Here is a 27295-nt window from a genome sequence, read left to right on the forward strand (position 1 = left end):
ATTTTGTCATAGGACGATGTCACAGGGCATCTTTGATATTACAAAGAAGAACTCCTACGATTATGTTTTCATAGGAGGATGTCATAGTGTAGAGGCAAGAAGGCAACTGTGCAGAAAGTATCTTGACTTTGTGCACTTCAAGATAGCTCCATGTAAGATTTATGAAGGCCTCACAAAAGAAGAAGCTACCCTCTTAGCCTAGGATCTTAGCCTAGGATCATACTAATGAGAACAATTGCCAGCAAGGAATGTCCACTATTCAAAAGATTATATTTTTTCAAAAAGAATATTTAGGAGTATTGAGATGAAGTTACATTGGCATTTAGGATCTAGTTTTGTAGAGAGACTAGATTGGTTTTTTATGAAACTAAGAGCTCAATTACCTTAAGAAGGTATGATCAATTCTTCTAGCTTGCATTTAGATCAAGACCAATCTAGGATCTTTGAGAGGAAAATTTTTCAATTTGGGAAAGAGGTGAAGTCAAGCGTTGAAAACAACTCAAGGCACATGATAATTCAAACATCCTTTTGAAAGGGACGAGAAAAAAATTAGATGTGGCCTTGAAGACATTGTCCGATGAGATGGATCACTTTTTGGAGGTCTAAGTAAGGGATTAAGGATGAAAAGTTCATACTCTCTACCTTGTCTTGGGTTAAAGCAAGAGAACTGAGCTTGGAAGAGATGTCCCAGTCTTTTGAAGAGTAAGTCTTGTTCCCTCACTATTAAATAATTTATATTTTGTGTACATTTTTTTTAAATGTATAAGATGTATAGAAGTAGTTCTATGTGTTCTTTTCTTTACAACCATAAAACAAAGATGAGAATGCAAGAACAAATGATGGTTATGCTCAATGTATAGACATGGGATCATATTGTTGTAGAGTATCCCATTTCTGGTGCATATTAGTCTTTGAAGCCATCTTTCATTGCATTCAAAATATTTTAAGTGTATTATCAAATTTTGTGTTTGAGAACATTATAAAAATTTAAAATAAATCTATTCTAATATGTGTATTATTTTTTATGCAAGAAACAAGAGCAAAATCAACCACCCTAGAGTTCCCTGAAAAATTTAAGCTCATATTGAGAGTATTAGGCTAGAGAAGGAGAGAAGAGAGGGGCTATAGATTACACATAGTGATGATAAGAGATTTACCCTATCTCAAATCCTCTTAGGGTGAACTACTATGATATTTATTACTGTGATATGAGGGATTTCCCTGCCAATATCCCCCAAAAGATTATAAGCTATCAAGATTTGGTATTCCTTACAACTTTAGATTGAAAGGGAGCGTTAATTATATTTCCATAGGTTATAAAAAAGATACCATGGTGTCTACCTTCAAAGCACACAACCTGGCACTTGATTAAACATTTGTAATGTTTCACTCCATTGCCTAAGCTGCTTCTATGATGAGAGTGTTGATGGACCACAGCCATGCATTGGAAAGCATGATATGGTAAGTTAATAGTAACTTTTCCTCTCATCTTAAATGTATGTTGGATGTTGTATTGACACCTTTAGATATATTCTAATCTTTATTTTTATTAATTTGTTATAGGTAAAGACGATGATGCATGTCAAGTACTTATTGTTAGTGGAGAAGGCCAAAATAGTTATGCATTATAATAGAAGAAATGTAAATAATGTTAGTAGAGAAGGCCAAAATATTTATGCGTGTCAAGTTTTTATTGTTAGTGGAGAAGGCCAAAATAGTTATGCATTGTAATAGAAGAAATGTTAATAATGTTTTAAATTTTCCAGCATAGTGACATAGAAGCTTCATTTGATATGGAAAAAGTAATAATAAATTAATAATTTTCATATCGAATGCCACATCGTCTTATCAATGAGTTGTTGGATCTTTTCACTCTTGAGGATGATTGGGTCGATGATTTTTTGCTAGGATGGAGACAATCACAATCTACGCTTTATAGAAAGATCGACATTTGAAAAAGATCCTATGCAATCATCCTACATCAGGTATATGTTATCGATGGCCTACCAGATGCTAGTGAGGAGGTGGGAGTGAAGCTCAACTCATATAATGATTAGATATAACTAGCTTCTGGAGAGCCCTAGCCTACTTATAAAGATGAGGAATCAAAGTTTGTAGAGCTGGAAGAGTCCATAGTGCCACAAAGTAGCTAGTCCCCCCCTAAAATGAAGATAAGCTTTCTGAAGGTTAGTAACTTCTAAATATTTAGAGTTGCATATGCTCTTATCTCTGATGTGTTCACTTTATATACATTTGAACAATATGTGTTCCCCTTTCTTTCTTTCATGTGTCATTATAATTAATTTTTAATAATACTTGATTTTTTTAATTTATTCCTAATAATACAGAATTTGAGTGTTTATTATTAATATATGAAGTGAGTCAACTTTAATTTATTTTAATCTATACTTCTAAATTTTGAAATTAATAAAATAGAAGAACTTTTATCCATTGATATCTTTGTACTTTCATATCATGTTGTTATATTCATTTTTGCAAATTAATAGTTGCTTAAGTAGGAGGTTTCTTATTTAAAAAGTGTAACTTGGTTTGATATATCAACGTTTAGAACTCAAAATTAATACATGTAATTGAGTGAAGGTTAAGTTATTAATTTTATAGAGTTCATGATATAACATTTTAATTTATAACCTTTATTTCAAAATGAAAATGTCAGTGAGTATACGACATGCCAACACGTGTATATATAATTTTTATTTTTTTTTGTTTTAAAAAATAAATTTGGTTTTTCTCATGATATTCATAATTGAAACAAAAAGGAGTATGTGATCAATGCAAATACATGATATTTCCACCTATAGAAGCTTACTTTGATGAGGGAAAATAGATGAAAGTAATGAGCTATAAATATAATGAATGTCAATGTAGGGACATTGAGTGCCTCACTTTGAAACTATCTATATATTGGCTCTTACCTTAGCTGCCAACCTTCTATATTCATTGAAGTGTTTTTCCTAGCTTGTATAGTAGGTCATGAATTCCATGAAAAAAAACATTCTCAAGTAAAGAACTACCATGTACTTACAATCATAAATATTAATTTATAGCTAACAAATATGCATCTCACATTACATTTTATCAAAATTCATGGTCTTGAAATCATAAAAGATTTTAAAATTATTTATTTCTTTTTAAAGATCTAATGTATAAAAGCATGGTATTTTTAATATGAGGATGTGTAAAATAATCTCATGAAAATATTTTTCATAAAATTGCTATCTTTTTTCATAGATAGGTACAAATTTTAAAATTTAGGCAAGATTTTGTATTACTTCATGGGAAAATTAAAAGTGGGTAATCACAGCAATTTTCACTTGATACACAATAGTGTTATGGATCGACGGTCAAGACCTTGAAATCATATAAATGAGATTGATGCATACATCTCACAAATGAATGATTTGGTAGAACGCATGAGTATTCATTATGAAAGAAGCTTCACTGTATGGTAAAGTGAAAACAAATCTACACATATAGGCCATTGTGCAATCTATTTGACTCGAGCACTCTGCACAAATGCAAATACAAATTTTAATCTCCTATCCTTTTTTAGACTAAGCCTACCTTATATCCTCTCATGCAGATATGTATCTACTTTCACCCATCTCTTAACCATTGTGTCATAGTTTCATATCATGCTGAGATATTACTCTTATGGCAAGCACATATGGATATTCTAAAAATAATTGACATAGACCTATCATACTATCTTTTAAAGTATGTTATGAAAACTTAGCCCATGCAACATGTGAAATTGAACCCAACAAAAAAAGGCTTCTCAGACTAGATAATCTAGAATCGTTATAATTGAAAATGATTGCCATTCAAATTCTTACTTCTTGGAATTTGAGGGCTTGTACATCAACTAAAAGAAGACGTAATACCTCTCAATATTGATCATTATTGCAAGGTGCACATGCTAGTTGATCAAAATTGACACCAGCTAATAGATAAGATTCTCCAAAAGAGCCCCTTAGATGTACTTGAGAATGCTTGCATGGAATCAACAAACCCGATGAAGATTTCCAGCATGCCTAGCACCTAAATTACTCGAATTAAAATTCTTCAAATGATGGGAAAATTTCAAGGACTTAAAATTGCTACTTTATCATTTCACCAACAGCAAGAAGTTTATAACAAGGGTAATAGATCATTTTTTAAGATCAATTACATCACTTATAATTGATAGCGAAAGTAAGAGAGGGAGAGAGAGAGGAGTGCACATGATATAGATACTTGTACACTAAGTGTATTGATAATGAACATGAAGATATACATGTGAACCCCTTAGGGTTAGGGTTTTCCCCTGTGCCCTATGTGGATAGTGCAATTTACACTATCTTTAACACCCCCTCTTAAATTGCATTGGGGGTAAGTAGAGGGTGCATGTACAAGACCTATTTGTGGATTTCGTTTGGTGCATATGATAGATAGCATCCAAAACTAGAAAAGAAAACTAAAAGAAATCAGAGTAGTATGTGCGTATGTGAGCACACGACTACATTGCGAAAGCATGTACAATGAGTACAACTTATGTGGTCCTATACAAGGTGTGGATTTCCCCCTCTTAAGTTGTGGGCCATCCTTCGCCTTTAAGAATAAAACCCAAAAGATAGGTCGAAAGGAAGAGGAAGAAAATATGCAGAAGTAAAGTCCACCTGGATCAAAGACTGGTCGATCAAAAGATGACTGCATGGAGAACTGTGTGTATGGCTGTGTGCTAAACATGTCAAGGCTGAACATGTTATAAGTCACTATGGACTATGTAGCTGCTCTGAGGAAGAGGCATCCGGATGTGAGGCTAGTTGATGTAGCTATGGTGATATGATCCGGTAGGTTGTGACATACGAGGGTGTCACCAACCCAAAAGAAGTGATAGCAATGGTAAAGGTATGCTACAGTAGAACTGTGATCTTTGTCGAATGATGCAGGGTCAAAGAAGACCGCATAGTCGATGTGGACAGAGTGATCCAAGGGCTAAAAATATGGGGCCGAAGGTGCAGGTATGATACACTACTCTGTTGAATAAGAGGCCCATAGAACTAACAAGGTATGGAAACCTGTCAAACCTGTATGCTCAATTGTCATGAGTTGAAGGTTCTCTTGTGTGTGCATAGCTAAACAACCATTGGCACAAGTTGTAGCATTTATCAAAGACTCATCAAGAAGGAGCTAACAGTATAAAGGCCTAGAAGCCTAAAGTACAACTGTGAATGCATAAGATGTCCCTGAGGCATATGTGGTGCCGAATGCTGATGAATAAGGGACCGATCTGAAGTCGTGGATCCAACCACTAATCTGCATCATGTAAGACTGTATACGACAGCCATAAGTACATGATGAAACACTGAGTCTCCCCAGGTTGCGCTATGGCTGGTGGACCTAAAGATGTCCACTGCATTGGGGTAGGATTGCACTGATGCGTAGGTATCCTCGTGCTGAGGAATGATCTGATGATCGAAAGAGGTGGTGATCACTGGATCCAAGGGTGGTGCAATGTGGCATGACTGAGCCAATGTTGAGATGTCCTAAAGACTGATGTGCTGATCTGTACTGCTAAAGGGAACTGAGCCCAAGGTATGCTCTATGTAAGAGGTGAAAGCATTAGTGATGGATGCTGGAATGGTATCACATGAGGAGCTGAGTGCGCTATGGCATGTATCTTTGCATGCGACAAAAGATGTGAGTGCCTCGCACTGAGGAGTTACTGGAAGGATGGCCAAAGTTTGATCCAAGGAGGGGGTCCAAAAATGATGATGTGGCTTGTGGAGGTCACATGTAGTAATGCACTGTGTGCCTATGGAGGGGACTGTGCCTATTGAGCACTGATGCTGAGGTTGCACAGTGAGTTGGCACTGCCTACTGATATGGCACCTATGTGATTGTGCACTGATGACTGGGCTACAAGTGAGGTGGCAGCTTTGATGATGTGGCAAGTGGGGGTCCAGTTAGAGTAACAGTGGTTAAGTAACCCGAATAATGTGTGGGGTTTGCCACATGGCCAACCCTTGACCACTCTCTAAACCTAGGTCAACTTGACCTATCCATGGGATTAGGCCTATCTACCACATGGCAGATAGATAAGGGAGGTGGTATCACTAAGATTCTGACGGAATCGTCTTTGATTCCATTGACGGACCAACGTCTGTCTGTGGGCAGGCTTGAAGCTTGAGCCAGGGAGCATGGAGCTTTTACCGATCATGGAGCTGCCATACTATAGGTTGTGGGAGACATTATGAAGAGGAGAGTCTCTTTGCAAGAGAGCTCCTCGTTGGAGCCGTCATGTTGCGTGAGCGTCATTTGTCTTGGCTGGTCGTGGAGCCGCTGCCCGTGGTAGAGGACTTGAAGGCTCTGGCCATGGATGTGCTCGAGGAGCCATTGAAGCATGTCGTAGCTTCCATGGAGTCAGTGGAGGAGACTATTTGGCCCATTGAAGGTTCGTTGCATCGTGGGCGCCTAGATCTCTTAGCGTTCCAAGGTTGACTGTGGGCAAAAGTCATTTGCTGCTGGGTCGCAACCTTTACTAAGACGGGTCATGCTTTTGTTGGAGAAGCTTGCTGTGTGAGGCTCATCGATTTGTGGAGGTCATTGTGCCACTAAACTAATGCTTTGGAGGTGGTGCTCGTAGTGTTGTTGGAGCAGCCCAAGTTTGCCTTGCTAGAGTCGAGGGATTGACATGAGGAGTCGGCTACTGGTTAGCATTGAGTCGCAGAAGGAGCCCATGGTAGGAGCATCACTATTGTAGTAGCCGCTTGCCTAAGGATAGTCGTTGCAGTTTGTTATGGAGTAGAAGGAGCCGAGAAGCATGTTTGGAGGCATGGAAGGACTCATTGAAGCATGGAGTCTTTGAATTGGAGAAGCTCAAGAATGGAGGTTAGCTGCATTCCCGTGGGCTTTGAAGCTTAAATAGAGTGGTCGAAGCTCTGCCTTAGCACAAGTCATGGGTGCTCCTTCCCTTCTTTCATCTTCATCTCAGAATTCCACTCTAATGTACTACAGCCAGCTCAGGCCAATTGCCCTAGAGAAACAACAAACCTTAATCTTTCTCCCAAGAGAACCTTAGCAATCTCTCTAAAATGAACAAAATCATGAAGTGAACCACATATCACTCAAGATGAGATATCTCAAGCCCCAAGAAGCGGATTCTTGAGCTTTCTAAAGCAAATCGAAGGGGCAAGAGGAGCTCTACAAGCTAAACACTACAAGAGAAGAAGATGCCTCAAATGGAGGGCTTGTCGCCTTGATGGAAGCAAGGGCTTGACTCTCTCCGACGAAAATCTCTCTCAATGGAAGATGTCACACATCAAAAGGAGGGCTTGACACTCATGAAGGGAGTGGGAACACCACCAGCTCTGATACCATGATAGCGGAAGTGAGAGAGGGAGCGAGAGAGGAGTGCACACGATATAGCTACCTGTACACTAAGTGTATTAACAATGAACATGAAGATATACATGTGAACCCCTTAGGGTTAGGGTTAGGGTTTACCCCTATGCCCTATGTGGATATTGCAATTTACACTATCATTAACAATAATTATGTAAAACAAGGAAAATCCATTTTTCTAGTAGCAATAGAAGGATCCGCCACATTGAGGCTTAGTGTATTAGCAACTACTATCCATCATCAATTTGCTTTACCAAAGGGGCCCAATATATTTTGAGCAATAACAGTAGCAAGCGAGTGATACCTAGAATTACAAACACAAAAATAATCACAATTGATGAAACCTCAATCATGACATGCAAATATTGAACACAAGCATCAGAAAATTATGCAAAACTTACAAAAATAATTTTACAACCATTTTTAGAACAAAAGATGATCTTGTTTGGAAATATGTCACAATTGATCCCAGTCTACAAATGCAATGTGCAAGAGAAAGAATTGTATAAAAAATGCCACATTAGTAACTCAAGTTTCTAAACAAACTGCTACCTTCTCATTCATCGACACATCCGTTCATCACCTAGATGATCCTACGGCCATGGCAGGGACCTTGAAAGGCATGAAGTTTGATCATTTATAGACAAATAGGGCCAACAAGAAAGGATGACTTTGTATTCACATTGAGTATCTCTATTGTGGATTGAAACTCTAATAGTATCTTGAATCTTATAAATCTAGATAATAGAGACTCAAGTGTTTCATTCATTCATTACAAGAGTTTGTCAAGAGAAATGCTGACAGCTGCTATTGAACTTTCAGATATTGATTCCACAATACACAGCATCTCGGCTTAGAAAAGTTGATTCATCACACCGATTGCTTGCATCGAAAGGGATGATTGAGTAGTAAGTACATACCTTAGAAGTTGGAATGTGAAGCTATAATGATGTGTTTTGGCCGTGATAGATGTGGAAGGCTAAAGCTATGCATATGGACTCTGAAGTTTGGACTCTACACTGTTCAGTTTGACATTAACCTGAAGGCTCGAGTTCACCTCCACAAAGTTCAAGATTCTCAAAGAGGATGGCAGGGAGGTCACAAGAACTTTGAGAAGATGACTCACTGTTAGAAGTCAAATATTATCCCTACTAACTAGACCCTAAGAGCAATCGTGTCGGGTGATCTTAGCTTCAATGCACATCCACGATCCACATTGCACAACAAAAGTTGCAGCAAATTGTAATAGGTTTTATATAGCCTTAACATTAATATTTTTTAATCATTAATTTATGAAGCCATAACCCAATACTCTCCGTTATTTTAAAGATATTTCTATAAACTTGTTGGTATTTTAAAGTCTAACCTTTCAATAAACCTTAAAATCAAGCTTGCACAAACATTTAACCCTCAATAATTACCTTTCTCTCACAACTTCTATCAATTTTTATAGACTTTAACAGGTGCAAAATACAATAAGTTAATTTTTTTCAAGCACTGAATCACGCTCCATAAATCTTCCTAAAATGGGAGCTAGAAATGGACATACCAAAAGAGGTAGATTCCCTCCTAAGAGAGCAATCTTGTGTCGCCCCAGAGATACAAAGGAAATTGAGGCGCCAGAATACATCTTCTTCTGTGATTATGAAGCTGCTGTCTAGAAATGTTTTGGTGTAAACAACCTTCACCATTGGCTAAGTGAGGACAAAATTGCGAGCATCCTATTACTGCATCTAACTTTGGCTGAATTCTTGATGTTAGTGGTGAGCTTCTCTAGCCTAGTGAGCAAGGTAATTTTTTTGCTAGTAACCTTTTTTTTTTTTTCCACAAAATTTGGTCATAGAAAGCTCCTTTTTGTGTGAACTCCCTTTGAAAAACTTGGCAAAAATTTTGTTCGAGCTGGTCCCCATAGACCGATACTCTCCAACTCTTCTGACTATCTTCACTAGATAACCAGTCCCCATGCAACCCATTGAGAACCAGATGTGAGATTTCTAGAGCCACTGCACCGAAGATCAACAACGACTCTCTAAGGGTGGCCAAGATTAGCCTCTAGCTACTAAATCTATCTTCCTTGACCTATCAATTTGCTTGCCACCTATGAATTGTGCAACCTTCTCACATACTCCATCATCCTCCGCCTATGACTTTTCTTGCCATTCATGATTCGTGTATCCTGCAAGGTTGTTCAACCCCTCCATAGGGCCTACAAATACACTATTGCAACTGAATTCGATGCATGTTGATTATCATTCGAGGTCCCTAGATATTTGTTGCATGGGGACTAGCTCTTCTTAGGCTACATTCACACCACTCACAAAAAGGTAGTGTAAAGGGCTACCATCCTAGTTGGTCCAATAGGAGAGATGGGCCCAAACATTGATACAAAAGATTTGTGTCCATCCCATGAAGGCTGTCCACTCCTCCATGGCTAGCTGCTCTAACTACTACATGATTGGCTCATCCATCTCCTCCACCTGCCACACTAATCACACATTGGTGATGTAATGTAGTAGCCTGATGATTGTCGGGTGGTGTGAATGACCACACCTGGCAGCCATCCTCCAATTCTATTTCCTCCTCTAGGGCCGGGCAGGTGGTGTGAACTAGTATTGATAGAAAAACCTACAAACTATATACAAACCTAGAACATTTTTATTTTTACCTACAAAAACTATTTTCTCAATTTTATAAAGTCTACAAAGTTTCGGGCAATTCAATTATGCTCTGGCTTTAAAATCTATTTTGATGAGAGAAATGTTTTCTGTGAACATTGATGTGAACCCAAGTACTCCCTAAATTAAATGTTTAGGGTTAGAGTTTCCCTAAGAGGTGAAAGACATAAATACGAGCATTTCTTCTTTTGGATTTGCTATGTGAATAGTTTGTTTGTCTTGTTGGAGGCCTGCTAGTATCTGGTGCAAGGAGCATCTTGTATGCTTTTGAATTGGCATCTCAATTGCAATCCATAGCCTCTCTTGCAGGTATTGTGACATATAGGTCTGAGTTTTTCTTCTCTTTCCCGTTACTTTTTCCCTGCTCACATTCCTCTCCCCAATCGATGTATTCAAGAGTCATTTTCTTAGTTCCTTGCTGATTTTCCTAGAAGATGATGTGATATATGTCACCCCAGTCCTACTTGGTTGTGATAACCACAATTGCCATTAACTTGATAAGATCAATTGTGATCTACCTCATGCATAGGTATCCTTAGAAAATGTCATCTTTAAAAGCATATTGAGAAGAACAAGTGCTTCCCTGAAACAAATGTGTAGCATCAACCTGAAGCATAATCTACTACCCCAAAGTGTGCACCTATGCTACCTCAAACTTAAGAACTAAAGCAAATGAACATATTTGCAAAAAACTAGCAAATAAATGAGAGACCTAGCTAGCTGCACATGCTACAATTGACACGGATGAAATATCATGAAAAACTAAGCTTTAAGGCTAGTGCTTTAAGGCTATCTTTGACACAAAATGGCTCTATAGAGACCCCAACAATAGGTCGCACCAAAAGCGAGCTCCCAAAGAAAGTTGAGGATGTTTGTTAGACAATGTGTAGCAATCAAAGGTGAAAATGAAAAACCTTGGAATGCTCACACTAATAGGGCAAGTAGGACTAGAAGATAGTCATGTTGTCTTCTAAGCAAAATGGACACACTGGAATAGACAGACAACCAAGGCCTAGAATGGTCTAGGAGCAAAAGTGTTGAGTGCAAGCTAAAGCATAGGAAGGCTATTGGAGAAGGAGACAAAGGAAAGGTAGGAATATGGCAAGGGAATAGGACCTCTTGTCAAACAACTTGTCAATTTATCATCTTTCTTTCTCTATTTTTCATCTAAAATTCTCTTGGCTAACTTGGCCACCCTAATGATCATTTTTGACAAACTTAGAGGGAATTCGACTGCAATATAGAAGACAAGTTCATCGAGATGGCATTCTATTTGAAGACACCAAAACCTACCATGGCATGAATTTGGCCATTTAGAGGGCGTCCAAATGGCTAAATTTGTGCCATGGCAAGTTTTGGACACCCTCTAAATGGCCAAATTTGTGCCATGGAATACTTTGGTGTCTTCAAATAGAAGTTTCCATCCTTATGAACTTTATCCTTTGCACTATGGTTAGATTTCTTCATCTACCCCTATAAAGTCTACATTTCTTCATGGAAAATCATGAAATGCATCAAATTCACATAGATAGACATAGAAAAAGAAATATTTACAAGGTAATATAGCAAAAAATTCAAGATAATTTCTATTAAATAAAGATGCTGTCATGGGCACGATATATGAAAAATGACGTATTTTTTATCTTAAAAATCATCATCATCTTTAATGCTTGAATTTGTGGGAGAGACATTATAGTTTTGAATAAATCAGAATTTATTCGTACACCATGAGATTTATGTCATGGCTAGAAGAAATATAGTAATGTGCAAATGCTTGATATTTTGAAGCATTTTAATTTTACCTTGAACCCTATAGTCATAACTTATGAAACCCTAGCCATTGCTAGAATAGGTATCTGCAATAATTATTAGTACAATGTGTTGGCATGAGGATTTGATGAATGACCTTGGTATTTAATGATCCCAAGAACTTATGATTATTAGTCACACAAAGAAAATCTAATGGATGTCATATGTGACTAAAGCAAGCACAAATCTATGATTATTAGTCACACAAAGAAAATCCAATGGATGTTGTATGTGACTAAATCTAGCACAAACCTATGAAGGCCTACTATACAAAATTCTTGAGCCAAGAAAGAACCTATAAAGAGTAGAATTTATACTATTAGACCCTTAATGGAGCTCTATTATGCTCATAGAGAGAGCTATAAATCTTAGAATAGCTACTAAGCCAAGATTTAACTAAGCACTAGTAAGGGATAGCCACATTAGCCTCCAAGGAAACATGAAAGTAAAAATAAACTCTCTAATCATCACTAAGTATATAAATCACACACTATGGTGTGGTATGGTCATTACACCCATGCTTTGATATTAAGCTCATGTGAGAGCCATACAGCTCAGATTAGAGTTAAGCCTAAGTCTAGCTAATGCTAGAAGAGGAATACAAGAAGCATTATGCCGTAAGGAAATGACAAGCCAATTATGTGAGTTTATAAAAGGCTCTTTTAGAGTCAAATCTGACCTTTTAAGGATTACTCTGGAAAAGGGAGGATTCTTCTCACAATAACCATACCTCGATAGCAAGGTGCTAGGAATGATATGACTATGTTTGGTAGTGTTAATGGATTTCAATGTTCTTGAATAGAAGACAACAAAGGACTTGATGACCACACTAGATACATTGTATGAAAAAACATCAGCTTCTAAACAAGGTATTTCTTATGAAGCATCTCATCAATCTAAAGATGTCATAAGGTGGGTCTGTAGTTAATCATTTGAATCAGTTCAATACAAATACAAGCCAACTAAGGTCTATAGGAGTAAACTTTGATGATGAGGTTCAAGCTCTCCTCATTTTATGCTCATTGCCAAAAAGTTGGGATGGCTTGATCATGGTTGTAACTTTGCTCCTAGGTCAGACACTTTAAAGTTTGATGATGTTGTAGGTGTTCTCCTTAGCAAGGAAATGTGACAAAAAGAATAGGTGAAACATCAGGTAATTCTTTGACTCTTGAGAATAGGTAAAGACAAAGGGAGAGAGGAAAGAGCCCACGAGATCGCAACAAGTCAAGAAGAAGTAGATCCAAATCCAAAGGGAACTTGGAGTGCTGGCATTGTGGGAAGAAAGGACATATGTTAGTTGCAAAGAAAAAGGAAGACGGATAACAAGAGAATATGAAAGAAGAAAATGTAGCAAGTACTGTGTTACAAGATGCCTTAATTTTTTCATTGGACAATATCATTGATGCATGGGTTGTGGACTCAAGGGCTTCATTTCATGCTACACCTCATAGGAAATATTTTCAAGACTATGTTCAAGGTGATTTTGGAGAAGTTTATTTAGGTAATAATGAAGCATTGAAGGTTATTGGAAAGGGCAAGGTGCTGTGATAAAATTGCAAAATGGAAACCGATGGTTGTTGAAAGAGGTAAGGCATGTTCTTGATTTAGGAAGACACTTAATTTCAGTAGGACAATTGGATGATTAAGGCTACACAACCACAAATTTTGTACGAGATTTGTGGAAGGTCACTAAAGGGTCAATGGTAAAGCAAAAGGACCCAAGGTACGTATGTTGTATGTATGTACCAATAATGCTTATTGTTCTATTGCTTTAGCTTCTATAGGAGTAGATACAACTCTATGGCATCATAGGCTTGGACACATGAGTGAGAAGGGGATTTAGATTCTTCACTCAAGAAAGCTATTGCTAGGTTTGAAGCAGGTTGATTTGGACTTTTGTGAGAACTGTGTTTATGGCTTTGCATCCCATCCTCTCTTTCTTTTGTCTCACCTTGAGGATAATGTAAGTTGAGACTGACATTCATGCACCTCCCATCAATTAACTTGAGGGGATCAATGTCCTTTTTACATTCCCTCAAAACATAATACAGTTGATAGGTATAGCAGAGGAGGACTTTATATTGAGTCACCTTATGTATTTCCTGCTAGGTAGAGATCAACATCTCCAAGATTGGTTGTACACCAACATGGTAGCATTGGGTGTCATTGTCATAGTTTTTATGTTGTTATTCTTGGTTATTTCTCATTTGGGTTACAAACCATTGAGCAAGCACAGAGAGTACTCATGAGCTTACCGCAATAGTATCAAAGGATAGAAACATTCATATGTGGCCTTAGATGAAACACTTTGTTACCTCCGCACGTAACCCAAGGTAGATTACTTTTTGATGCTCTTCCTTGGATTACTAAATGATATCCGTTTGTGTTGCAGGTGGTGGAGCATATAGACAACATTGCAGGCATAGTTATTCCTACAATGGCAAGTGTGTGAGGCTGCCCAGCCACTACTTACTAGTATAGCTATCACTAGGGTTAGGCTTACTTCACTTGACGATTGCCACAATCTCTTCCCATTGTGATTACTTATTTCCTAGGTGATGGATTCTAGGTTCAACACAAGGTCACATACAATGAGTGGTTTCCAAATCAATGTCCCTTTTTGCTATAGAAGAGGGCATTTTATTAAGGATTACCCAATTAGATGCCTTGTGCTAGACATGCAACATGTGCACTCTTGCTCCCCAATCTTCTCAACCTCTAGCCGCTCTTGATCCTTTAGCTACTCGCCTGCCATGTCAGTAGTCCAATCACAGGTGCCATGTCAGCACAGTCTGCCACCACATCATTCGCCACATCACCGGGTTCATGTCATCTACCATGATGGGTGAAACCCAATCAGTGTGCTCTATCTCATAGATGAATCCGACATCTAGGAGTTACCATGGTGCCATACTTAGGATTTGTGCGATAAGGTCCACATACCTTAGGGTGAGCACCTTCCCTTATAGGTATCATGTGTACAGCCACGTCTGGTGAAATTCCTTTCATCTCTTTGTATGACCATGCTAGGTAGTCACAGTATTCCATTAGAAGTGCTTTGATTTTGGTTTCATCTTCTTGTCAAAGCTGTTTCCCAATGAAAACCAATTTTTCTTCCTTCCCTTCAAGGGCAAGGTTTATTGTGCATGTTTTTGCCGGTCCCTCATAGATTGGAGTTTCTCCAATGCTATCGGTTTCTTGAACTTCAGATTCTCTTAGTGGTCTTGGCATTGCTATTGGGACACTGCCACTTGTGAAATTCTCAGGAATACAAATCCACGACCATATCCAAGAGCTCCAAATCCAGCTCCTCCGGCAATTCCAATACAACGACTTCAAGCCGAGGAAGTGGATTTGCCATTCGAGTATGAAGCTGAGTGCCCAGTGTACTATGTGGAAGGCACAGAAGGTTTAATACCAGTCTATGTGAATCAAGTTTGACCCAACACATATCGAGCACCAATCAAGCGCTACCGTTGTGGAGAGAATCACCAGATCGCAGAGTGCTAGTAGCCCCGCTACTTTCCAACCACTCTGCAGAGATTGTGGCATTGGCCATGCCTGTATGGATTGTCCCATGAAAAATAACATCCCACAACAAACTGAGGCTAAGCCTGATGTCCCAATCAGCATTATTAGGGTGGACCATCAAAGTCTAGGGCCGACAAGCATAATATCACAACCTATGAATGTAATTACACGCTAGCAAAAAGAGGCCACCAAGGACCCTAATATTCCAATTCAATCAAGGAGACCTCTTCCAAAGAAAGCGACAATGAGTAGCCAAGCTCATCCACATCAGCTCCCGAGCCTCAAATAAAAGAAGCTCCATACCCTAATGCGAAAGTGGAGAAGGCTCAATTTCAGGCACTTCAGCAATGGGTACAAAAGGAACAAGCTCAATTTGAGGCTGAGAAGCAAGCACAAGATCCAATCCCTGACTTGACCCCACCGAGTATTGATACTGTACTCGAGCCTCTGTTCCAACAACAAAATCCACAATATAATGTACTACCACTCCAACTGAAGGAGCTGCACTCTCTAGCATTCTAAGTTGCCCTATGTCAATTCCCATTGGAATCCTATTACGAAATTGTCCCAACCTCTTGGAGAGTTTCAAAGGCTGGATTAAACTAGCAAATCCCCCTCCACCTATGGAAGACATAGAAGATATCCTTGTGCGGATGGGTGAGAGAGATGACATATGCAACATCATTGTGCCTTTGATCCATGAGATCAATGGCAACTTGGAACACATCAATTTCATAAATAGACAATATTTGCAATTCCATCAGCCGTGATTCCACATCTCATGGGAACTAATCTTTGATCTCCAAGTCTTTTGGTCAATAGCTACTTGGGACGTTGCTTGGATTGGTGGATATTTAAACTTTAGTGTCCCCCATCCTTATGGTTATTATGTTAGATTTCTAATCATGCATGACTTTGGTGATTTTAAGCCATGGTCATCCCAAGAAAATAGGATAGGAATTTTCTTCCATAGACATAACCAATAGACTAATGGTATAATGAAATCCATCAATAGTAATTACAACATCTTGAAGCATACCTTTGAATTTAGTCGGGCATTGATCTACCATGCAGATCCAAAATGGGGAAGGTACTAAATGCTTAACCTTAAGCTGCTGAGCAATGGCCTCAAAATTAAAACTAACTCTAGACGCTACCGTTGTACAAGAGTAGACACTTCCCTTGTTGCAATGACAAGTGGTAAGACCCTCTTATCCGTGATGAAGATTGAACGTCCCAAGAAGATACACAAAGAAGGAAAGCTTTACTTCATCGACACCAAGTGCAATGCAATGGACAAGCAAGTTTATGAGTCTGATATAATGGTGGCTTGGAAACGATGCTAGAAAAAGATTGCCAGCAAGGGAGGGAATTTACCCCACATCTTCAAGGTCAATAAAGAGGAATAACTTGAGCCCTTATATCAACTATCTTTAGTAAATGATTAATTATCTTGATTCAACAAATTTCTTCCATTGTTTTGTTTGTGTGACTTGTACCCCCCATGCTTCTATATGCTTGTGTGGTAACTTTGGAGTTTCTAAAATGTATATATTTCCCCACAAAGCTTGAGCATTGTACTATTAGCATACAAAAGGAAAATAAAAATTATGAATTCTCAAGGAAGGTGTGGTTTTTTAAAAAACTATCATCAAATGGTCACTTTTGTGATCAGCTACACCACCAAACTAGTGTTAACAATTCAAAATAATAGCATGATCTATGCCTAGTTGTTAGAAAATAGTAGAAAATATGTTTTGGAAATGTAAACAATTTAAAAGATGGCAAAAATTGGAAGCATGATCTCCAAGTTGGAGCTGCATCTAGTTCTCCTGAATTTTATGCAGACCTTCCAATGACACTTTGTTTGTGCACCTTCATGGTGACACGATACACTTTTGCGACCTTTAACCTTGTGCTCTACTTGTAACATCTGAACTTTATTGCCAACACTACATCAGCATGCACAACAGTAGGTAGTGCATCATAATAATTGCTTTTTCCCAGAGGGACTTTTCATAATATATTCCAAACACCATTTCATCTCTGATGTTAAACCGATTTTCCCCACTGATCCTTCACTTTGCTCTAAGAGTACTGCAAAATGGTCACCCATCTCACACATGTTATCTAGCTAGACCTTTATCCTAATCTAGGATTATGTTATTATCCTAATCTAGGTCTGTTGCATTTTGTCCCATTAAATATATTATCCTAGTCTAGGTCTATTGCAGTTTTTCCATTGATGGGCTCTAGCCTGTGCAAGGTCTTATTGAGAGTTGTGGTTCCATGAGCACATGTAGAGCAAAGGTATGAGTAAAGAGGGCAAGTAAAGGGCAAGCTGCCACATGGCATGGAGGAGATATCCCACATGTGAGCAAGCATATGGATGTAAGTACCCTCACCTATAAAAGGGAGGTTCATTTTAATATCAATCAAGCACTTTGCACTATCTCAAGATTCTCTTTATGAGTCCAAGCTAATCTATCTTGGAACCTAATTGACTTGAGGTACATGTCATGAGCACTCTCTTCATCATGTTTGCACTTAGGTTGCATCCTCCTTAGATTAGTGTTGTATTAGGATGTTTTCTCAGTGACTAGGAGAGCTCGATCCCCCCATTTTACATGGTATCAGAGCTTAGGTCTAGTTCTCCTAGATTAGTTTAAGATTGAGGTTGAGTGTTCTCTTTTAGTGTTCATTCTTTCATTTTCCCATTGAAAGATTTCCAGTCTTTTCCATTTGTTCATTCCGTTCATGATTAATTGAGTTTGTGAGAGAGAGATATCTTTGGAGGTTCTTAGAAAATTCCGTGAGTAAGAGAGAATCTGCATGTGTGTCCTTGTGAGAGATAGATAGGGAGAGATCCTATTGTTTCAGAGAGAGAGCCCGAAGCTCTACTGGTTTTGAGAGAAAGAGAGATTTGTGAGGTTTCCTGTGACTCCTATACCTATAGCAAGAGCTCCTAAGGCTTCACACCAGTCAACTAAGGTAGAATCTACAGAGGAATCATTCATGTAAATGGCTCTCCAGTAGTAGCAATAGCTTGGCGGTCGTGACACAGAAGCAAGTAGCAACACACTATACAAGGCCAGGCTTCAGCATCCTATAGCGAATTGAAATGCCTCCTAGCTCATAGCAACGCATCTCCTCCAAGCTCCAGCAGCTTCTCACAATAGCGTCTACCTAGCGCTGATGAACTACAATAGTACAAAGACACACAGCCAAGCCTCTCGACTCCAAGGTCCACGACCTGCAGCAGCGCCCACAATGCTCCAACAAAGGTTATGCTCAGGAGCATGATGCTCCAACAAAGGTCACGAATAGCACGATGCACAAATGTCTCCTTCAACCGACAGAATAAGCAATGACACCAACTTGGGTCACTCATGGACTATGACAGCCAATAGCTCCAACGAGCCATAACTACACTCCATCACCAAAGCTGCTCTCCAGCCCTCATCTACACCTCTGTGGCCCTCCCGACTCCTGGCTCTGTGGTTGTAGCCCAAACGAAAGGTAGCTTCCTCAAAATCCATATGCTGCCTCGAGTTGCGAGCCTCCTCATCGTGCGCCTGCAATAGCATCTATGCTCTCGCGCCGACCACGAGATCTTCACCGCGTCCTCACCGTCTACAGAGAGCTTGCATTTCCTTGTTTTCTAAGGTGTAACCTTGGTACATGTGATAGCAAATAAAAAAGACACGTGGCAGATAACACTAAACCTTAGTCAATGGTCAAGAACATCCTAACCATGGTTAAGTTAGTAGGGTTAGGTTGAGTGATTGGACCATAGTTAAGTTTTCTTAAGAAGACTGCCACATGTCACAGCAGCACCACCTCAGCATAGTAACCCCTTGCCAAGCACAGTTTGCAAGCAGCATATGAATCCCTATGCCACATCATCAAGCCCCCTCTTCTTCACAAAAACTTCAACAAGGCGTAACTTCCAATCCAGGAAGAATTTGGACATGCTCCAAAAAGAGAAAGTGATCATCTTTTCGAGCTCTATGGCCTATTAGATCAAAATCATTGTTAGCAATTAGACACTGCCATTGAAGCAAAACAAAGCTAATGGTAAGACCTTTGCAACAAATGACAAATCAAAGCATGAATGCACACATCATTGTCATAAGCATGCCAAAAGCACAAGTGCATGAGATGACCATAGCTCGAAGCATGGCATCCACACATAAAGCATCAAGGCACATGGAAGAACAAAGCATCATGCATGAAGCTACACAAGGAAGAAGATGAAGAACCAGCAGGTCAACTACACAGCATCATCATCAAGCCATGAGCCAAAACATGACATCAATGGAATGTATTGAGAAACAAAAACCTTGCCAACCTTGCCTATATTTTGTAATCAAACCTGACCACCTGAGAGTAGCTATGAAAGCACCCAGGGGAGGATTTGATCTTGTAACTCACATCTGACCACCTTGCAGTAGCCAAAGGATCATGGCACCAAGGGGAGGTGTTGAGAGTTGTGGTGCCATGAGCACATGTAGAGCAAAGGTATGAGTAAAGGGCAAGCTGCCACATGGCATGGAGGAGATATCCCATATGTGAGCAAGCATATGGATGTAAGTACCCTCACCTATAAAAGGGAGGTTCATTTTAATATCAATCAAGCACTTTGCACTATCTCAAGATTCTCTTCATGAGTCCAAGCTAATCTATCTTGGAACCTAATTGACTTGAGGTACATGTCATGAGCACTCTCTTCATCGTGTTTACACTTAGGCATCTTTTAAGATTTAGGCTTTTAGACACTAGCCATTGGTAGTGAAGCTTAAAGCAATGCTACATGAATAGTGTTTCATGTTGTTTGTCATTCAAAATACAAAAGATGGATTGCTTTTTTGTGCCTCCCATCTCCCAACAATAGAAAAAATGAATCGTGATGGTACATTCATAAATGCATCCATTGGACTTCATTCTACACTTTGAATGCATTTGCAAAGTCAATAAGTGAAACCACCGCATCATTTGGAAAGTTTTCAATGCAATCTTTAAATTGAGAGTGCTGCATTTGCAAATAGCATAGGTACAATTTAGAAGATGCGACAACTTATAGTAGAGAATATGCGATTATCCTTGAGGACATTGGTATCTACATCCATCATTCATAAGATTAGCACAAACAACATAGGCAATTCACAAACTTGGTTTCCTCATAATCTATTGGATTCCATCCTTTTGCAAACTCATCAAGTGGATATGCAAAAAACCTACTGTAGTCCTACATGTACTTGATGAGTTCTTTTAACTCACTTGAATACCATATATGTGCCTAGAGATCTAAAGTCTTATTAAGCACCCAAAGAATCTCCTCTTCCTTATCTATAGGGATGCTTATATGAAGATCCTTTCATGTGACTATCTAGTCATTCCAAATGTAGGTGCAAGTGATCCACTCATCCAATGCATTTTGGGTGTTGTGGAACATAAAACAAGTCACCATATTGCATGGTCATGTAGTATTGTTCCTCGCCATGCTTGCACGGAAATGGAGAGCTTGTAATAGAGAGAAGGTAGTAATAGAGGTCACAATAGCAATAACGGACCTCTAATACAAGGTCAGTGAATAGGGTGGATCTTGGGGGGAGAGAGATAGATAGAGAGAGAGAGAGAGAGAGAGAGAGAGAGAGAGAGAGAGAGAGAGAGAGAGAGAGAGAGAGAGAGAGAGAGAGTAGCTCCAATAGAGGTAGATGAGAGGGAGAGACACATACAAAGGTAGAGAGAGGATGGGTATAGAGTGTGCAACCCAGAGCTAGAGGGGATAGCAAGGTAGCTACAAAAGGTGCTATAGGGTGCTATAGCCACAAAATCAAAAAATGGAGGGAGAAATAGTTAGGCCAGAGTAAGAGAGGGTAGAGTAAGAGGGGAAAGAGAATGAAGGGGCAAAGCAAGAGGGGACAGTGTAGTAGGAGGCTGAATAGTTGCCAGGTACTACAATCAGAATTTTGAAAAGTGGAGGGAGAAAACAATTGAATAGAGGCACAAAGAAAGAGGAGGCATGCATGTAATAGACCAAATGAGAAGAGAAGCTCACCCGAAAGGTCCCACAAAAGTCTGATCTAGGGCAGATGCACATGGGAGGTTCAAGAATGGGTTAAGGGGGCTGAGGATGGTTTGGGTTGTCCCTAGTGTAAGAACAACAAATATGGGCTATCTGCACGACTACCCACCCTCCATCTCAACATGGCATTGCACCTTTGAAAAGAGCCCTCTAATTGCTACACCTCAAATCCCTCACTAATTTCTCCCCTAATGGTTTCACAAAACCATGGGTTATTAAACCACATGTGAAAAACCATGTCGTCCCCCATCTTTGGACCAAAATTGTGCTCCAAACTGATGGGCTCCTACCAAAACTAGGAAGGAAGTACTAGTTCTATGTGAGGCACATATACTAGTGGGCACCACTAAAATAGTCTCTATTAGGATCTTCTCCTCCATGCATTTATTCCATGGTCCTCCTACATCATCGTGCTCCTCTAACGTTCTCTTGTAGGCGCCCTCTTTCCTTCTTCTCTCCATGCCTTTTTTTCACAAAAATACTACATGGATGATGCTAGACATCTCTTCTTTGATTTTTTTCTCAATTCCTAAGGTGAACTTGCATTGTTTCCCTATGATCAGGTTGGTTGGTTGATGGATAATAGCTCTTAATATAGAGATTCACCTAAAGAAATTGGTGTTTGCTTGAATTTTACGCATTGTTTTTATGTTTTGCATGTTGAAGCTTTTCTTACTTCAATATTGAATACTAGATGATGTTAGAAACATTCTAGAGCTTCATTATTTTCTTTATCTATTTTGTTTGTAAGAAGCATGGAGATCACTTATGGGATAGCATTTTCAAGATCTTGGGATGATAAGGACACATGTTTAAGGATGTCAAGTAGTGCCTTGATCCGGGAAATGTTTAAGGAAGTCAAGTAGTGCCTTGATCCATTGATCAAGGGCTTGAAGGAAATGTATCCTTGGCAACCTAGTAAAGTCTCCTTGGGGTGGGGTTCTCTATTAGGTCCCATATCATGTGCCATCATCAATTATTATGGTTGCATACAATTTGTGAGTTTTTCTTTTAACCATTTTCAATTCAATTTCATTCGTGAGATCTCTCTTCACAAAAAGGGTAATTCATGTGCTTCAATTAATAATATGTACATGGAAGCATTGCCATTTTCACTTGTAAATCATACCCTACCCACATGCATATAGCAAGAACATATGTGTGATCATGATTGCAAACACTTGTTTAAGGAAATGGTCTTATAATGAGTTTATTTCCTCACATGTACATGATAATTCATAAAGTCATGTGGATCTAGTTAAGGTTCACGAATTAGGATGCAAGATTTACATGCACTTCAAACCCTGGTTATTAAGAATCAAAACATAAGATGTTAGATTCAAGAGTAGAACACCTCATTGGATGATAGAAAATATAAGCAAATACAAAATGGACTACACCATTGCAAAGCAACACTATCATAAAGTCTACACCTTTCAACTTTCAACAAAATTCAAATTAGAAGACATGGAGTGCTCAAATTCTTCGATGGAAGCAGCACACAATGTCTCTTCTAAAATGAGAGGCACTTACATCATGTAAAATGTAGAGAGGAGAGAGGAAGAGAGTTTGCTACATGACCCTAGAGTGTAGATCTTTACTGAAAGGTGAAGAGAAATGCTGTTATATACATGGAACCCCTTAGTTTTAGAATTAGGGTCTTCATCTCTTATCCCCTGCCTCTTGATCACTCTCTAGTTTACACACACTATTAAAATAGAATGATGTGGAGGTCGTCATCTCCAACAATACTTCTTGAACTACGCAAGGGAGAAAGACATAATAGAGAGGATCGTAAGCTCTAACACTATGTTGAGAAGAGTGTTAAAGTGGGAAAGGATAGGATGGAGGGAGAGGGAAGGACCTAGCATAGATCTGCACTTCTATTTGAATATGTGGGATATAAGCTTATATACATAACCTTTTTTTGGAATGTTATTAGTATGTGTGTGGTGTGTAGAGTTATAGGCAAAACATGTATACCTTCAACCATGGACCCCTTCTTTACAAGCCTCTTCATTTCTCATTTCTTTAATCAAATACAATGATCCTCTAGTATTTCTCATGCCTTATCTTGTCACCCTCTATTTTACACAAGGGTGTCTTCACACCACGATCACAAATAGATAACTAAATAGGCATGCATTATTTTGGCCATAACTTTTGTTTGAAATAAAAAATAGGTTGAAGTTTTGGAAAGATGACTTCAAGCTCTATGACGTTATTAAAAAATTCATTCTCCAAATTAGAGTGCAAACCAAAAGAAATTACAGATTACAAAGATTGAATTTTCTGTCTAGATTTGAGGTTGCATGCTTGAAGAGTGCAAAATGATCAGGTATGAGCACATTAGAAGCACTTATAATGCATTTAATCAAGTTTTGGCAAATCATTAAGGTCATGGTGATGTGCAATACGCTAATGTATGATAGAAATATAGGTTTAGAACCATGGATGCAAGTTACTAAAACACGTCATATCTCATAAAGAAAGTTGACCCAAAGTGCAATTGATTGTTTCTATGCAATGGAAATCAATGAAAGCATTTTAATGCCTTGAAGCTATTGCTAAAATTGCATTTTTGGTTGGATGTGCATGCCTATGGTGTGATACTTGTGTCGCATGACATAGACATTGTGGTGGCATATTGTTGTTTGGTCAATTTATGCATTTAGCTGGATATAGCATTATGGGTGAGAGATCACAGGTCACGCAGATTGTCACAGCAGACAGTGAAAAGCTTACAAAAGACAAATTTAGTGTTTGGTCCTATACAATGGAGAATTTCATCATGGGAAAAGGTTATTGGGAATTAATCACACATGAGGATATGTATCCTAAGTTGCCTAAGGAGGATCCATCGAAGCAAGTGAAAGTTTACAAGGAATGCACTTTGTGTGAGTGACTATGCTTGATTTTGAAGAACTAGTGGAGCTGTGTATGACTAAGGAAATATTGCTAGGCTTAGGTGCATCTAGTAGTGAATCCCATAAAGATCAAGTATTTTATCGAAATCAGAATAAATGTGGAGGCTATAGAGGTCATGGTGGCTGTAATAAAGGCCATGGACATGAGGCCTATGCCCGCGGATACCATGTGTGTATAGGTAATTTTGTGCCAAGAGGAGGTGACTACATGCATAGCGGAAAGGGGAGAGCACAATCCCATGAAAGAGGCCACATAGGGACTATGAAGCATGATGGAGTATGCCACTTTTGTGTAAAATATAGACACTTCAAGCAAGATTGGCATCTCAAGAAAATTTAGAAGTAGTGGAGGTTGATGGTGTCTATGTGGGCATGAAGATGGTTTAGGATATAAAGGGAACAAATTTGAAAGCAGGTATAGCAATCATCTTTTTGTCATGAAGCATGTACTTGGAAGTATGACAAAGCCATAGCATATTGATAACTAGTTTCTTGACTTGGAAGGATGACAAATTGATGACTAGTTATTTGACTTGAGAGTTACAAACCACATCACATATCACAGGGAATGGTTTGACTGCAAGATGATATGCAAACATATGAGTTTGTGGCTACTAGAGATGACACCATGCATACGATTACTCACATAGGGACTATGACTCCACTAGATAAGGATGGCATGCAAAATGTGTTAGGTGATGTATTATCTGTGCCTAATATCTCAAAGAACCTTGCATCAACCTTACAAATGGCTGAACAAAGATTTCAAGTTTGCTTCAATAGTTTTGGGTGCTTTGTCCAGTAATTCCATAATGGCCAACAAGGGAGATTACATGCAAGTGATGTGAGAAAGGAAGGTTCTTTACCTTGGATGCTAGAAAGCCATATGTGTAGCAAGGCATGTATGTTAAGAAAGGACATGGGTATGATGCTGTAGTAGAACTGTGGCATAATAGAATTGGTCATGCTAATTTGCAAGGGTTGAATCTATGTAGTTGAGAGAGAGTGTGCGTGGGCTACCCTAATGTGCTCACTTGAACTTTGAGCATGTATGTGAGGCATGTCAGTTTGGGAAGCAATCCCTCCTCCCATTTACAATGAGTTGGAGAATTAGTCAATATCCTTCGTTCAAATATTTGGGGACCATGCAAGAATGTGAGACTGTCAAGCTCACAATAATATATCGCATTTTATAGCTCTATAACTTGGTTATATTTTTTGAAGGTTGAAAGTAAGGCGTTTGAAGAATTTTGCAAGTACAAAATGATGGTTGAGAAGGAACTTGAGTGTTACATAAAGTGTCTGCACACAGATATCTCTTAGGAGAGTTTGATGCATGCTTGTGTAAGCAAGGAATATAGAGACAAGCTACATGTAGGTAAAAGAGAGTGGTGGAGAGGAAGAATAGGATCATTGCTAAAATTGCTCTTGCAATGATGAATTAAATGTACATGTTGTTGAGCTACTAAGTAGAGACTATGCATACGGATTTTGACATCATGAATAGGATATCCAGGAGAGTTACACATGAGATATCACCATATGAGAAGTTTATGGGATTACGCCAATGAATGGCTTACATGAAAGTGTTTGGCTATATATGTTATGTGCGTACTCAATAAAGTGAGCAGAAAGATGGATGTACTCAGTAAAGTGTTTGGCTATTTATGTTATGTGCATGTACTCAATAAAGTGAACAGAAAGATAGAGCTAAGGGCAATGAACGTGTTTTTCTTAGCTATCTTGTGGAAAAGAAAGGATACAGGTGCTATGACCTACATATGAGGCAAAACTTGCATTAGTCAGGATGCTCACTTTAGCGAGCATGAGTCTTGGTATCAACCCAAACTGATTACGGTTGAGGATGCATATGAGGGACAGGATGAGGGCTGAAATTCAGCATGCTAGTCTTCCCAGTAGGATGATGGACCATCACAATAAGTAGAGACTATGCACACGGATTTTGACATGAAGGACCTAGGAGATCTCAGGTACTCCTTAGGCATTGAGGTCATTGACACACCTATAGGGATATAGATGGTACAAACCCTTGAAATGTAGAAGTATGGCATGATGGCATGCAAGCCAGTAGATACACCACTTGACTAGAATGTCAAGATGTTTGATGATAGGAGATATGTCTAGGATGTGACTATGCATTAGAACATGGTGGGGAGTCTCATATACATAACCATTATTCAATTAGATTTGAGTTATGTTGTTGGTGTGATAAGTTAGTTTATGCAATAGCCATGTAGGATTCATCTTGATGTCCTTATATAGATTTTATAGTATGTGAAGGCTACTACAAGCTATGGGATATTTTATGCAAAAGGAGGAAGCATGTGCACGTATGGATACACCCATGTAGATTCGGATAGCAACATTATGGATGGACAATCCACTAGTGGGTATACTTTCTCATTGGGTAGTCCTATGGCTAGTTGCAGTAGCAAGAAGCATCCTACAATAGCCTTGTTGAGCACCGAAAGAGTAAGAGACATGCTTGAGTGAGACATGCGATTTTGGAGCAACGGGAGTTGTTGGTTTTGCAAGTAACTAGGGGAAAAAAGAGTTTATATGATAGTCATAACATGGATGGATTGGGTTAATACGGGAATTGTTTGGGGTGGAAGACTGCTTAGAAAGAAGAAAAAACCAAAAGAAAGAGAAAATTGCTCCGCGAGCAATAAAGTGAGTCAAAAGGAAACACCACGATGACTTAAATGTAATAAGTGCAACCATCCAAAGATGATGGGATGAGGGAGAAGGAGCCGAAAGAGGGTTGTTGAGAGCTTTTGATTGGAGTGAAACATCCCATGAAAATTTCTGAAAGGAAAACAAGACACAAGTTACAG

This window comes from Dipteris shenzhenensis, chromosome 1 (genome assembly GCF_047967505.1).
Source record: "Dipteris shenzhenensis isolate YYH24624 ecotype China chromosome 1, Dip_SZ_1.0, whole genome shotgun sequence".
In the NCBI taxonomy this organism is placed as follows: domain Eukaryota; kingdom Viridiplantae; phylum Streptophyta; class Polypodiopsida; order Gleicheniales; family Dipteridaceae; genus Dipteris; species Dipteris shenzhenensis.